This window comes from Chlorocebus sabaeus, chromosome 9 (assembly GCF_047675955.1).
Source record: "Chlorocebus sabaeus isolate Y175 chromosome 9, mChlSab1.0.hap1, whole genome shotgun sequence".
Lineage (NCBI taxonomy): Eukaryota > Metazoa > Chordata > Mammalia > Primates > Cercopithecidae > Chlorocebus > Chlorocebus sabaeus.
The window spans coordinates 81326499-81339572 of NC_132912.1; the positions used below are offsets into that span (position 1 = coordinate 81326499).

General features: G+C 39.0%; 1 protein-coding gene across 11 annotated transcripts in view; it reads left to right on the forward strand.

Annotated features, from left to right (window-relative positions):
• The window catches only part of FAM13C (family with sequence similarity 13 member C), a 141502-nt gene that overhangs the window by 104478 nt on the left and 23950 nt on the right, over positions 1-13074 (forward strand). The window lies entirely within an intron of this gene.

Here is a 13074-nt window from a genome sequence, read left to right on the forward strand (position 1 = left end):
GATGGTAGATTGGCTAGCCAACAGAGGCAAATTAATGTTGCCAGGAATAATTGGAGAGGAAAGAAACACTAATTTATATAAGTGAGAGGATAGCTTATGTTTTCTAACAGGAAGAGGTCACAAGTTCGCAGACTGGTTTCCAGATGAATGGTAGAAATAGGCTAAGGGAGCTTTCTTTATGAGAGGTCCTTAATCTCTAGGAGTTGAAGGCAAAGATTTACAAAAGGTAATCTGTTTCAGTACCATTTTAGATACTCCTGTTGAAAGCAGACCCCATAAATATATACACCTACTATATGCCCAAATTAAAAACAAATAAACAATTTAAAAATTTTTTAAAGAAAAAAAAAAAAAGAAAGAAAACAGACCCACATAGTCTAAGCAGGCTAATCAATACTATCTGGTGTTGGAATGTGTACCAATAATGGTAGCCTATAATAGCTACTAGTACTAGCTACTATGATTATTTAAAACTTTCTATGATCCTGGCACTGTTCTAAACACTTTTTGTGTATTATATTAAATCCTTAAACTGACCTGTGAAGTACTACTATTCATCATAAGATACTGAAGCCTAGCAGAGCATTGCTGGTGAGTGGTATGTTGTTTCCCTATGGATGCAGGTGGCCAGTTGGCTGTCTTTGTTGCCCAGTGAGCTCTCCTGCTCTGTTGGCCATTGCGTTTGGATGAGTGGCAAATAAAATTGAACAGGAGTCAACATCAGGCCAATTAGCGATTTAAGTCAGATTATTTAGACAACATCCCTTTTCTTCCCTCAACACCATATTCCACTCCCTGCAAACAAACAACATATTTAATACAAAACACATAAAGAAGTCTCAAACCAAGTACAAGTTAACCGTTGAGTTATTTGGTGATTTGGATTAACTATGCAAGTTTCTGACAAAGTGTTCAGTAAAATATTTGTTGCATGTTGGATGTGGATATATTTTTTCTTTTCATCATGACTTTTATGTGTCTTTCCAACAGTTAAGAATAGTTTTGGATTTTCTCATCGGCATGGGCAAGATTTTGCACAAGCTTATTACTACTTGTTATAAAATGAAAATAAATACAGGGTTTATGTAGGGATTGCTCACACAGAGGAATCAGCAATACATTCCATGTTAAATATCAAATGGCAGAGATGTGCAGAAGTCTCTTTAGAGAGGAGGCTTGTGGGTTGCACGCTGGATTTTCCGAAATGTAGATGAATCTGAAATGTCTCAGAGTCCTCCCTAGAGAGTCTAGAAAACTAGACTGTAGAGACATTTAGAAAACTGATGTTTCCAGGGACCGAAGGAGTCTCTTCATTTGGCAGGGATATTGCCAAAGTGACAGCCATTTGTAAGATGCCTTTGTGACTTAAATTATGGGATGGTTTGGTCTCACTGGGTTCTAAGATGCACTCTTACAGGAAGACCATGCATTTTCTAACCCATGAGTCACTCAGGGAAGAAATTTATGCTCAGATCCATGGTTCTTAACTCAGGGATGGATTTCTAGAGTGATCTTTGGACACCTTAAAACTTTAAGTTTTTTCATGTTACTCCTGGTGAGAGGGTGGTTGTGTAAGATGAACACAGATGGCCATAAGTCCATAAAAGATTATAGTAACTTAAAAACAGTCTTCTCTTTCTTAACATCTAGCATTCTCTCTGAGCCTTACATGTATATAAATATTCAAATCATAATTGTTGTAAAAATTCAATTAGTAATTTTCAATGTCAATAACATGGACAAAATCTGTGATTTTGAACATGGATTTGAACATGTGATATGAACAAGTGATTTTCATAAGAATAACTGGATATAATATGCTACCACTTAACCATAAATAGCAAACATTCATAAGTATAAATTCACGTGACCTAGTAGGTTTCAAATTCACTATAGACTTGATGCACTTTAACTTGGGTTTATGGGTTGCCAAGATCAGTTCCACCTAGTAAGAGACTTGACAGGTCCCCCTGTCCTATACATCCAGTTGTAAACTGCATATGCAGCAAGAAGATATTTCATGGTACCCCTGGGGACACTGTATTCTAGATACTGTTCCAGAACCTTCTTCTGGATCATAATTACCAGGAAGCTTTTCCAACATGGAGATTCTCTGGCATCCTCTCTAGACAGTCTAGGATGAAAGTCCTGGAATCTGTGTGTTTCATAAATCCCCCTGAGTAATAGAACCACACTATTCAAGTGGACCGTGTCTTGAATTGGGAGAGAATGTCAAGTTCTGTCTGACTCTGCTCTACCTCAATTTTGCCAATGGGAAAGGCTCACAGATCACACGAGACTTATAACTCAGGGTCTGTGGCCAGTTGGCTCCGTCTGCTTACTTATTTCAGGAGGAGAAAGTCCACAGGTTGGAAGTGAGTGGGATGGGGATATAGACAGATTTGAGGAATAGAAAGCCCTTAGGGAAAAACGATGGAGAGGAAATCGGCTGCAAGGCAGCTTGGGGTCATAAAAAGGGTAACCAACTGGCTTGGTTTGCATAGGATTGTCCTATTTTTAGCACTAAATATCCCACGTGCTAAGAAATCTTCACTCGCAGGTATTCCAAGACAGTTGGTTACCCTATTTGTAGGTTGCAAACCACAACCTGTGAGACAGAAGCTGTTATAGACGGAATCTTTGTGTTTCCCCAACAACTTATTAAAATATATGTTGAAGTTTGGAGGTGGGACCTTGGGCAGGTGATTAGGCCATGGGATTAGTGCCCTTAGAAGAGTCCAGAAAGCTAGCTTGCCCTCTTTCCTCCATGTGAGACTCTAAGAAGTCAGCCCTCTGAAAGCTGGAAGAGAACCCTTATCAGAAGTTGACCAGGCTGGCACCTGATCTTGAACTTCCAGCCTCCAGAACTGTGAGAGATAAGTTTCTGTTGTTAATAAGCCACTCAGTCTATGGTGATTTGTTATAGCAGCCAGGACTGACTAAGGCAGAAACCCACACAATAGGCTCAAAATACCTCTAACTCTATCAATATCTTCTTACAGCTGAAGCAAATATTTCCAGCATGGAATTAGTAAGCACCTATTCTGATGTGGTTGAATGGAAAATGGAATGAGGTTTGTCTTTTCCACTGCTTGTGATTTTAGAGTGTGGAGAAGGACTGTTCATGTTGCACATGACTCAGCATAGTAACCTTTGTTCTGTCTGACCAAGGATGATTGATGGTTTGGAGTTTTAGCAAAAACTGTCACCAGAGATAACTGCATACCTGTTACTAAAAATAATAATTCCATAGCAGTACTTTATTATATTTTTCTAAAATCTTGATCTTCAAATTGAACTTTCAATTTGGGTAAGACACTAATGTAGTATGTCTATTTAGAGTCTATAATTATTCTCATGCAGAATTCTGCATAATCTATAGGTTTCTTCCAAAGTTGAAGTTGATGTAGGTCAGAGTCAACCAGAACCTGACCTTTTCGCTCATATTTCCAGACACTGTCTACTTGACCAGAGTTTTCAATTAATTGGAAATGCATATTAAACTTAGAGCTGTCTGAGATCCCTACCTTAAAATGAAAAATTAAAATATAAAGATGACACCTAAGAATCCCCACATTTGAAAAACTCCCTTGGTGATTCTGAAGTGCAAGGAGGTTCAGTAATACTTTATAGAACACGGTGCCATTCCAGGGGTGACATGAAATATGTTCCTGCTGCAGGTGCAATTTAGAAATAGATTTCTAGAATAGGAAAGAATTTCAGGTATCCTACTAGGAACATCTGGTTATCCATAAAACTTGATATTTCAGTCTATGTGGTGGCAACCCCAGATAGTCTTTGAAAGTCAGTAAGATCTTCATTCAACCTCAGGAGTACACAGAATTTCCAAATATCTTTTATAAACTTAATTCATTATGGGTGTGTGTGTGTGTGTGTGTGTGTGTGTGTGTATGAGACACACTGAGACTTCTAAAGCCTTCTAGAGCCTTTATATATATTCAGGATGCACCACCTAATGCTTTAACTTAAAAAATGGCTACTATTATGGAAAGTAGCACTTCATTTATTTGTCGTAAGTTGGTTCCCTTAAAATAGAGGTTTTTCAGTTGGGGTCTATTTTTTGCCCCCCTCGAGGACATTTGGCAGTATCTAGAGACATAACTGGTTACAATGAGGGGGTGGACTTTCCTGGCCTCTGGTAAGTAGAGGCCAGGAAAATCCTGAAACGCACATCCTGAAATGCAGAGGACTACCCCTCTCCCCCATCAAGGAATTATCTGGTCCAATAGTGCTGAATGGTCAATAGTGCTGAGGTTCAGAAACCTTTGCTTTAAAAGCTCTTAAGTGAATAACATCAACATTAGGTAACAATGACCTCTTTACTTGTATCAGGCATTAGTGGATGGACTGGGCATTAGTGGATGGATTTTCTTATTCTTCACAAGAACTCTATGATATAGTTTTCATTATCACCCCCAGATTAAAGATGAGGAAATCAACTTGGAGATGCAACTGCTGATATGGTTTGGCTGTGTCCCCACCCAAATTTGAATTCCCACGTGTTGTGGGAGGGACCCGGTGGGAGGTAATTGAATCATGGGGGCAGATCTTTCCCATGCTGTTCTCGTGATAGTGAATGTTGCATGAGGTCTGATGGTTTTCAAAAGGGGAGTTTCCCTGCAGAAGCTCTATTCTCTTGTCTGCCACCATGTGAGACAAGGCTTTCACCTTCTGCCATTAATGTTAGACTTCCCCACCCACATGGAGCTGTGAGTCCAATAAACCTCTTTCTTTTACAAATTGCCCAGTCTTGGATATGTCTTTATCAGCATCATGAAAGCAAACTAATACATTGGCTGAAGGGCCCGAAGCTGCTGAGTACAGGGTGGTTGGGTGGAAAATGGGGAAGTGGCAGTGGGGCCTTCCCCACTCTGACTCCATAGCCTAAACTCTTCATCACTATGCTATTTACCGTCCAGCTTAAATGGTGAGTCCCCAAAGTTCTAATACTCTAGAATTTGGAATGAAGTATATAGCCGGTCTAAATACCCTCTATATAATTAACGTATTTTGAAAGTCATTTTAAAAATCCATTCCTGACTTTGTCTTGGCAGACTGAAGAGACCCAGATTTGTAGTTGATTTATTTGCTACAGCCCCTCTGTTTCTGTAATTTTGCCTCCCCTGATTGAATCCATCTCTAGGTCCCTGTGCCTCTCTTGATGTATATTTACCTGAACTGCATAGTGTATTTCACAAGGAGTCAAAAACTATATTTTATTTGTAAATATCAGCAGAGGTACTTTAGTTTTACAGAATGTCACCACTGGAAGAAACGGCAAACTATACAAGGGATCTCTACTATTTCTTACAGCAGCATGTGAATCTACAATGACCTCAATTTTTAAAAAATGAATTAATACCTGAAAATGGGAACAGGGGCATTTTATAAAATAAATATGAAATAATTATGCCTGTGGGATTGTTTTCCAAACCCTTGCTAGAGATGCACAGTATTTTCTTGGTTTTTTTGTCATATCAGTATACTCTATCAGAGCTCCCCAAATCCCATACCTGATTAAACTAATAGCTTAGTGCTTGTTATTTGTTAGGAGTAGCTGGCTTTGTTTTCTTTAATGGCATCACTTACTGGCCCACAGTGCAAGTCATCTGCCACTATTGAACCTCTGCTTCATGGTTTATGAGCTTGGTCTGTGGTTGCTTAGCATTTCACTCTGAAAAATGTTAACATCATCTGCAGACTCAGATTTATCATTCTGCGCTTCCTTTTCCATGCCATTTCTGAAATGTAAAATAAGATTAATCCAGGACCCATTTGCAAGGATTGGTACTGACATGTCCATCATAAAGACAGAAATTAATCTCTTCCCTTAGCTGCATATTGTTAGCTTTGCATCCTTTGCAAAACATGGCCCAATCATCATTCAGTTTTGTTTTAAAACAATCTTTGGCATGAAAGTCATGCATAGACTTCTTGAAAACCCAGATATATTTTTCATATCAACTGTTGTTTAAAAATTTCTTCTTCCATGCCATTTCTGAAATGTAAAACAAGATTAATCCAGGATGCACTTGCAAGGATTAGAACTGAATTAATTTCTTAAAACATTAATTCAACTCTGCCCTTTGCAAAAGGCTCTGCCTTGCTCAGAAAGATAGTTCCTTGCAGAACTTCATATGCTACTTGGGTGATTTGGGACAGGTTATTTACTCTCTCATCCTCCTCAGTTCCTTTTGTTCAAAATGGGAAAAAGCATACTATCTAATTCCTAGGATTGTTATAAGAATGGCATGCTATAATACATATGAAGGTCTTAGCTCATCTCCTGTGGTAAATGCTCCATAAATGTCAGCTATCATTATGTTAAAAGCTGGGCATTCTTTCTGTACTCAGAACTCATGTCTCCTTTCCTCCAGTTGATAATGCTTACATTTGTCTTTGAATAGGTATTCTATCATAATTTCTAACTACCTTCAGGGAGTGGAAATGACATTTCGTATTGTTCATTCCCTGGGTGCCCTCTAGAATCTTGCATATGATTGACATTACACTTATTCTCCTAAGCAAAAGGTATTTATAACAGCAATAATCTATAGAGCTGATGGCTGAATAAATACTACCTATTAAATTTGGAATTACATTTGTAACAGTGAAATCTGTCCTGTCCTAAACCTGTGATATAACTTGGCCAGAAAAGTTATCTACTATTAATAATTTTTCTGTGATGCTTTTATAACCATCTTCATAATCTATGAAGAAAGGAACTTCGCATTAACCCGTTTTCTAGGGAAATATTTCAAAATGTATAGATGACTGTAATTCTCTGAGGCTACTTCTCCAACTGCTTTATAGGAAGGAAATATCAGTCCTACAGCCCAAACTGCCAGGTAGTTATTTAATTTTTTTAATTCACTTTTTACATTAGACCAAGTACTGTGTTATTATACCTGATTGTATTTGTCTTCAACTGTTTACAAATGAGAATTCTGAATTTGAAGAGACACGCTTGGTCAAGGATGTAACAACTGCCAACAAGTGGTATCACAGACCAAGCCCAAGCCTCTGACTCCAGAGCCTGGGCTTCTAACCGGTAGCCTATAGTCATTACAAAAAATACTAATAAACTTTATTTTTCAGAACAGTTTTAGGTTTACAAAAAAATTGAACACACAGAGAGTTCTCAATTACCACTTTTCCCCTGCACACAGGTTTCCTATATATTTTAGTCACTTTAAAAATCCTTTCTTTGGGTTATTTTAGTATCAGCTTTCCATGCATAGAAAGACTGCCTGGAAGTGAGCAGATGGCATGCCCAGAAGCTTGGTGTCTGACACTGCTCTGGATGGCTCCCAGGCCCAGGGCTAGGTAGACAACCTGTCCTGTCTCTTTGAGTTCCTTGAGAATCTTACGTTCCTGTGCCTCTATCTGGAGCTGCTGGTCCAACTTCCTTGAGTGAATTGGCTAATTCAGCCTAACTCATGACACTTGAGATGAATCATTCTTGACTACACTTTCTAACTGACTTGGGATGAGCCTAGTAAAGTTATCGCCCACATCGAAGGTTGGAATTTCCTTCAGTGGTCTTTCTGTTAGCTTTGTATATTCAATGTTCCCCAAATAGTCTCCCTATAGTGCTTCTGCTCATAAATGAAAACTCCCATTTGAAAATAGCTTTTCTCATCTTAATAGCAGATTTTTATCAGCTGTACCACTAAAGTGATCAACTATTCAAGAATCGACTAGAAGACCTGGAGAGTCACGTAGGCTGAAAAATGATAAGCATCCAGCACCCAGCTTTCTCTGTATCCCTAGAGGGCACTTCTGAATCTTCCACACTATGATGGATGATTTCTCTTTCCCTAGCTCCACAGCTCAGGCAGAACCCTGGACCTGGGCAGGACATTGTTCAGCCTCATTGTTATCTGAGCAGTTGGCTCCATTTTGGTGACATAGGAAGAGTAATAGATGTTCTCAGAGATCAGAAGCTGTCCATTGGCCATTTCCCTTGGTTATTTCTCAAATTCAATGAGATTGAGAGAGATCAAATAATGCATCCCAGGTTACACCAGTGACAAAACTGGGACGAGAATCTGGGTCTTCCTGAGCCTGTGGCTCGTGTTTTTATTCATTATGGCAAATTGCCTCTTGGGTCTGCAGGGTGACTGTCATGAAGCCCAGCCCTGTTTTCAGGGTGACATATTTCCCACCCCTCCAGCTCCCTAACACATCTAGTGGCCATCTGTAGAAACTGACACATAGGACTGCTTGGAGTGCTGACCTCCTCACTGCTCAGTCAGTCTCCCAAACCCAGAGTCCCTTCTCATCTGCCGTCATTCCCACCTGCCATGATGATACTGCTTCTCCTTTCTCAGTGATCTCTAACCAAGGAAGCTCATCTATTTTCCTAGCCTTGGTTATTGGGATGACTTCAGGTTTACCCATGTTCTCTCCCCTCTAACCATATAGCTAACCCTTTAGTGCCTCAGGAACTCAAATGCGACATACCTAAAACTGAACCCATCATGTATCCATCAGATATTTTCTCGGTTGTTTTTCATCTTTGTTTTTGTGGTCCTCTTTGTGTGTGTGTGGTGCTATTATCCTCCCTGCTGTCTGTCCTGAGAGAGACTGGTTGAGAATGCTAAGGCCTGAACCTCATTAGAACCACGGACACACTTTTGGCTTATATAGCGTTTGAAACCAACAAAGGCTGACGTTTGGCATTTTGGAATGTCCCTGAATGCTATTTATGAGCCCACCATGATGGGCAATCCCAAGAGTGCAACTTTACAGATCTACACATCTCAGCACCCCATCTCAAGTTTTTGCAGATAGAGATTTACTTAGGTTTGGAATAGCTTTAAAAATTCACATTAGAAAGATATATTTTTAAATCTGACTAACTCTTTTAACCACTGTAATGTAGCATTTGCTTCTGCTTGGGGTTGCAGCCTGAGCAGAAGGGGTCTTTTGGCCTTCACACACTGATGGTAACTACTTTTCTTCTCTATGTTCCCTTCTGCTCAGTGACTGGGCTGCCGGAAACACTCTGGCTTCCGGTGTCAGAGATGTGGAGTCTTCTGTATCAAGTATTGGTCAAACTCTCCCTAAATGGAGATAGCCTAGTTATGCAACCTTTCCTAGTGAATTTAAAATGGAGACAATTTTACTACCAGCCTCATGTAGTTGTTATGAAGATTAAATACATGCAAAAAATCTCAGAATAAGATTGAGGAAACAGTGACTCACTTCATAAATATTAGATATGATTATTATATCTAATAACAATGTTTTTTATAAATATTACGTTTTTATAAATAGGGACTCAGAGTAGTGACAACATGTTAAGGGGTATATTGGTTCTTATTTTCCACAATAACCCTGCAGGGATTCCAAATGAGGTTGGTGTTCAGTAAGAGAAGACAATATTCAACTTTCTTATTTTAGTAATAATATTTGTTAAAAATAATGGTTCTCATAGATACTGTGTTCAGTAGTTTCTATGCTTTACCCTAAGATTTCACCAAATACCCTATATAAAAGATGCATGGGTGAATATTGTTACTTTTAGGAGGAATTTATTTTAATGTGTATTAGTTCTTAAAAATGTAACTAGTACATCAAATTAATGACTTCTTGGCCATTGCTTAGGATGAAGCTTAAATTTAAAAAACACTGTAGGTTGGAACATTTTTAAAAAAACGATATAAATAAAAAATAAGTTTATCTAGATCTGACAAAACTTTTGTAGGGGAATAATTTTATGTTCACTTAGTCATGTGAGGCAGGCACCATTATTCTCCCCATTTAACAGATGAAGAAATTGAGGTTTAAAAAGGTCCGACATCTCTAAACTCTCTTTAACCAGTGGTAGGCCTGGGATTCAAACTAACAGTCTTTGCTCACTATTATCTGCCACCAGGGTGCTTTCTCACTTCCCTTCTCATGAAAGTTTTCTTTTCCCCCCAAATTTTAATATTAACTTGTGTTTTCCTTTTTTATAAAATTAATCTGCATTTCTTACAAAAATTTTTAGAAAAAACAAAGAAGAATAATTTGTTTAATTAGGTAAAAACACTTAACACTTAATATGGGATCTGCCCTTTTAACAAAATTTTAAGCATAAGTAACAGCATTGTTACTACAGTAGTGTTCCCATATCCTAGGTCTCACTTTCTGCATTTCAGGTGCCCACAGTACAGTACAATGAGTGTTTTCAGAGAGATCACATTTACACAACTCTTATTACAGTATCTTGTTATAACTGTCCTATTTTATTATTTGTTGTTAATCTCTTACTGTGTCCAATTTATGAATTAAACTTTATCAAAGCTCTCTCTATATAGGAAAAAACATAGTATATATAGGGTTTGATGCACTCTGTGGTTTCAGGCATCCACTGGGAGTCTTGGAACTTATCCCCTGCCGATAAGTGGTGACTACTGTATTGGCACAATGTTGTACAGAATGTCTCCTTTTATTTTTCTTATCACAGTCCTGTGAGGAAGACAGGCCAAACAATGAAACTGAGAGGGGTGGGCAAACTGGCTGGAGTCCCACAGAAAGTATAGGTGCACCAAACTCCTGACTCCCAGACCCTTTCCTCTAAAACATACTGCATTGCAGGATGAGCCCTGGCAAGATGCCCCTCCTTGGAGATAAAAAGTAATGTGCCCCTAGGGAACAAAGGTTCCACCTTAGTTTAATGGTGCCATCAGCTTCTGCCTACTGGGAAGCAGGCTCTGGAAGCAGTGGCCTGGACTCTTCCCAGAACAGCAGCAGCATTGGCTCTGAATCTACACTGGCCTCTTCTGAGCAAAGAGCTCAATAATTCTGTCTACACAAATACACACACATATGCATGAGTCAGCTGATTTAATTAAACCCCTTCTCAACTCAAATGGAGAGTTTGGACAAAGAACTGAGAGGCTACCAAATTACCAGTTTTTGACTGTATTGTTTTTCAATTGGTTGCTTTGGGATCTTTCTGGCTCACAGCTTCCTTCAATAGTGAATTGGAGGCAAGGAGGTTAGGATGTTAATTGGGCCACATGGTAAATTACGCAAATGCCCAAGGGAAAACAGATGCCATATAAATGGAGGTTTGCAATTACTGTTGCAATGCAGTTTTTAAAAAAGCCATTTGTAGTGATCTGTGATTCTACAAAGTTATATTTTAGGACTCTATGGGTTCCAGAAACAGATCTTTCCCTGGCACTGCTTCACAGTCATGTGACTAGGATCCCAAGTATTTCCATTTTGGCATTATAAAACAGCAACCAAGAAGAGACCTTGTTAATTTTGACCCTGGGGCCACAACTGAGCTGAAGGGTTCAAGATCTCAGAACTTTTTCCATTTCAGCAAAAATATGGTGGTCCCAGGTGCCTGCTAAGGATTATTTCCTTCCCCATTATTATTTCCGAAGATATTTCCAAGAAACTGGTAACATGAATAAAACACATTTCTTCTTAGAGCCTAGTGGTTTAAGAAAAGGATTTGATGAGGAACCCATACACCTGCTGGTGTATTTCAAAGGTGATATTATATGCTGTGAGTTATTGATTAGTAACTCTTATTCCAGTTACTCCTGAGGGCTGTTTCCAAACTGCAAAGTTTTCTGGGTAAATTATTCATGGCAAGGGTGTTGCCTGTAGTGATGTGTGTCAGTCACACCACTACACCTTGCCTTGGGCTGGAGGCACTGCCATTCGCCTCCCTCCAACTCTTTTGTCATCACATCAATTTCTGACTAGCCTCAGCCACTGACAGTGCTGTCAGTGAGCCTCAAAGGCAAAATAGGAGGCGTTATCCACCCTCCAGTCTACAATCCACCAGGGGAGAAGCCAACTGAAAACACAGGAGGACCTAATCAGACCTTTGATGTTACACAAAGCAGATTGCATTTCAAGCTCTAGAGAATAAGGAGTCACTCTAAATCTGATTAAGATTCATCTGGTACCAAATTGTGATAAGTGTTTATTTTGGACAAGCAGATCATCAGTGTTCTCTGATTCTGCTTATCCAGAAAATCTTTTGTTTTCCACTTTGGTTAGAGAAGAAGTAGTAAGAGAAAGCCTTGGCTGGTCCTGACTTATCTGTTGAGCAAACTTGAGAAGGAGACTGGGCTGCTTCTTTAATAACTCTGTACAGAGTCCAAGGTGCAGAGCTCCTTCTTCTGGCTCCCTGACTCAGTTTCCTAATGATCTGATGCCCTGCTGCTGCGCCTCAGTCCCCTGCCCTTACTTCCATAGCAGAGGGGTACCTACCTTCTGGATTGACCGCAAGGTGGGGAACTAACTTAAAAGGGGATTGGTTCTAGTGAGAATTCAGGGACAGAGATGGCTAGCTGGGGAGAGGATTTGGAGCAGGTTTTGTGTATGTTTTTTGTTTTTCCTGCAATAAAATGGTACATAAAGTTTTGGAGAAAAAAATAGAATTATTCCTGATTCTACCATGCTTTGCAGTTGCTACGTAACCTTTGATCTTTTAGTGCATATATTTGTACATACAAACGTGTGTGTTTATATAAAATGGGATGTTTTGTTTTGAAACTTGTGGTTCCCATTTAGCATATTCTGAACATCATTCCTTGTTGATAAGCAGAGTTCTCCATCATTTTTGATGACTGCTGAATAATTTTCTTTCTGGGGACTCCTCTCCCCTCTCTTCCTCTTGTTTTTCTTTTCTCTTTCTTCCTCCTACTCCATTCTCTCCCTTCCTTCACTGGTTGTTATCCCTTTTCTTCCTGATAATCTATAATCTTCTGCTCCAGCTCCATTTTATTGTTTTCATTTTATTTCTCTAACACTTTGTAATATACCCTCTGACTTATGCAAATAATGTGAAATAAAAAGAGGATTGTTTTGTAGTTTGGGATTGTGTTGATTGTCTAACTCATACCAAACTTACTTGTTTTATTTGTTTTGTTAACAGCTTTGTAATATTTTCTGTCCAGGTTCTGTGAGAATAAACATGACAATATTTTGAAAGCTTTTCATATCCCCAGAAGGAAGAAATGACAAAGAGGCAAGCCATTATAATGAATGCATATGATCTTTATTTAGGAACATGACAGTCTCAAGCCCTCTGTC